The sequence below is a fragment of the Cynara cardunculus genome (genome assembly GCF_001531365.2).
Source record: "Cynara cardunculus var. scolymus isolate 2C chromosome LG 15, CcrdV1, whole genome shotgun sequence".
In the NCBI taxonomy this organism is placed as follows: domain Eukaryota; kingdom Viridiplantae; phylum Streptophyta; class Magnoliopsida; order Asterales; family Asteraceae; genus Cynara; species Cynara cardunculus.
In genome coordinates, this window is record NC_037542.1 from 324,428 (window position 1) to 328,220 (window position 3,793).

Consider the following 3,793-nt stretch of genomic DNA (forward strand, 5'->3'; position numbering starts at 1 on the left):
TGATTTTAATAAAATATTTAATTCAATTATTAATTATGTATTTAAAAAAAATATTAATTAATTAAGATATGTGATGTTGATCAGTTTTATTTTTATTCAAATTATATGTACTCATAGTCAGTTAAATTTTTTCCAAATATAAAATATTTTGATAGAATTTTTATGAAAACCTTTCATTTGCTTCTCTTTGATGGAAGTTTGATTTTCCCAGAATGTATCCTAATTTTTGGCCTAATTATGGGTAGGTAGAGAATACCTAGGGGTGCGAGACAACTCTCCAATTATGTTATAGTCGGAGTCCAGTTCATGACGACCTGGTCCAATTAGGAGAAGTTGTAGGTTTTATTGTAGGTTAATCTAAAAAGCAGGGTCAAGTAGAGGATGATTTGTTCAATCACATAGTTTGGGCTCTTAGAATATGGCACCCTTGGGGCTTTCTATTTGATTGTATCGAAAGACCCAATGAATTGGGATATCCCTACTGGTCCAGGTCATTTCGGGGCAAGCAGATCATCTATGATAACTATATAAAAAAAAAAGCTATTTAGAAAACTAGTCAATTGTGGCCCTCCATGGATTCACCTATATAAGCCACGGCTAAAGTTACAAAAATAAGCGCTTGTATACCTCTTGTAAAATTCTTTTATCACATTGAGAGATTTTACCTCGTTGAATGGGCCTATTAAAAAACAATTAGATGATGACAAAATTATCAAAGATTCATATTCATTAGTCGATGCAACACGGTATCCTCTCAATGCTCTAACACCCACACTGGATATGGACCCAGGGCCGGTCCTAAGATTTTTGGTGCCCACGGCGAAAAGTCCAAATGATGCCCAATTAAAAACATCTAAGTGTGGTAATTTACAATTGTCTAGCTTTTTTCTTAGTAGACCAAGAGATCCATTAATGTTTTTTGTTCATAAGTGTGATCTTATAGTTGAGTGTTTGCTTTAAAATAATATGTTGAGGTTTCATTAATCAAGTTGTTATAGCCCTTGCATTTAAACACCAACTCATCTACTTGTCCAAAACCAAAATAAGGAGCATCATAACACCAACTCGTCTACTTGTCCCCATTTACTACATCCTACATCTTCTGTATAAACCAAAATCAACACGCATACCTTTTCAATCCAACTCTAAACACTTAATTGGTTGGTTCTTCTTCAATTATTTACACTCTACAACATCAATGGCTCATTCCTACTTCACTAATTTTGTCCTCCTAGTTTTAGTCACTTAAGGTGTTTGCCTATGAAATTAGCTATTGCATGACTCCATTAGTCCATCATGTGTTTCATATAATCATATTTGGGGTCTTGACCAATGACAATCATGAGTTTCATATGTAAAATTGCAAAGTTAAGGGAGAACACTCAAGTGAATTAGCTACTGCACATTCAAGTGAGGGCAAATCATCACTTAACTACTGCACATTTATCGGTCTGTTCAACTGTATTATAGCTGCTGAAATTGGGTTAATATACATCAAAATCTAATGGGATTAGAACAAAAATGGGTGGATGATAACTTGAATATTAATCACAAAACAAAGAATTAAAACTCCAGAGATAGGCTTGATTGAATCAATGAACAACTAGATCAATTAATAGCAATAATATGATGCTTTGAGTGTTTGACACACAACAATGTCTGCAAACAGAAGTGAGTAACCCGACACATTTCATGGATTTTATTTAGAAATTGCAAAACGAAACAACCCCAAAACAGCCACAAGTCCCAACCTAACTAATGTTGACACTTGACAGAAAACCTAAGTAGGCAATTAGGCATACATTGATACATACAATATTAGTATATTACATCTTCCAATTTGTAATGTTGTTTACAAATTACAKAAAACAGGGGCGCATGACARCTTCATTTTAAATTTGTAGTGTTGTTTAAATTACAGAAAGCCTAAGTAGGCAATTAGGCATACATGATACATACAGTATTACATTTACAACTTTAAAGCTTAAAAGAAAACCAAAGTATGGAGGGCAAGTGGGCAACATCATCTAGATTATGAATTAATCAAGCAAGAATTAGAAACATAAAAAATAAAATAAGTAAAGTAAATAACCCTAACCTCACAAGTCACAACTATTCAGATTTTGAGCAGTCGTTGGTCGATAGTCGAGACTCGAGAGCGAGAGGCGAGACTCGAGAGCCGACAGTGTTAATTTGAGATTTCGATTCGTGAATCGTGAGTTCAGAGTGGTGATTTGAGATTTCGATTCGTGAATCGGTTCATGAGCGAGGCGGGAGTTGGAGGACGAAAGAGAGAGCGAGTGAGGCTAAGCTAATTGACGATCAATCGTAGTAAAGGTAATATTTTTTAGGCCCAAATCAAAACTGAACCTATATATGTATATTGGGCTTCATAAATTAGATGCCCTTAGTCTTTTTGCTGCCCTGGGCCGTCGCCCCTTGGGCCTATGGCCAGGGCCGGACCGAACTGTCTCAACGACCCAAATGCAAGAGCGGAGCTCTACCAACTGAGCTATATCCTTCCAAGTCAAGTGGAGCATGCATAAAGGAGTCATATGCTTGCTTTACGAAAAAGAAGAATCCTAGAAATAAATGAGAAGTAGCTAACCAACTTCTAGGAGGTAGTTATTTAAAATCATAATGATTTTTTTTCTAAAATTTGTTTTAACAAATACAAATTTCATAATATATATATATATATATATATATAATAATTAATCTAAAATTATTTTTATTAACATTTTATATTAAATTATATTATAAAATGTTGTAATTGATTAATTTTCTAAAACCATTATTTGTTATTTTACATTGTTTATCAAACTTTTCAGCTAGTTTTAATCATACGTGATTTGTTCATTGACTAACTTATCATCTACAAACCAACTTACTAGCTAAAAAATATTTTATCAGCTAGTTTGTTAAAAATAGCCAAATTTTTTCTTTAAAACATTAAATAGAGTGATTATTTTCATTAATACATTTGACTACCAAAAAATATTTGTTGTTTACCAAACGCTTATTCGGGTAAGCATTTATCAAGTCACGTTACCTCACCAGAGGAATATGGTAAGGATCAAGAATCTTACCCGGTAAGAGCGAGAAAATGACCAATAGTCTTACCCGGTAAGTGAGGGCGACGACTCTTACCACGGTAAGCGCTTACCGGGTAAATTGTTGCATACGATGTCGTTTTGGTGGACTAAGATCTTACCCAGTTAATAAATAATAGTATTAGAATTTACCGATAAGCACTTACCGGATAAGTGTTTGGTAAACGACCCCTTAAACGTTTCAAAAAAGTTTGAAAACTATATATATTACACCTCAAGAAAAACTAAGACAATTAAGAAATAATACAAGTGTGTACGGTAAAATAATTTTTGATTCAAAATATAATTTAATAAAAATATTTGATTATTGTTTAATTATCTAAAAAAACATTAAAAAAATGTATTGTAACAAAAATTATGGAACAAATGAATGTTATCAATATCGATTTTTCCCACTTGAACCTTTTAGAAAAACATCTATTATTTATATTTATACTATATTATAAAATATTTGACAAAAACTCTTAAAAACCATTTTTTATGCATGAAGTACTGTTTATTGATGTATATTACTTAAAATTCAAGATTACAAGTAAATTGTGCATATGTACAACTTATTAAAGCTCTATGTTTGAGTTCGTGTAACTAACTGCGGATAAACATAATCAAATAGAGGATAAACATCTCATTTTAAAATAAAGAAAAACTAAAATATAATTAGGATAATTATTGAGTTCTAA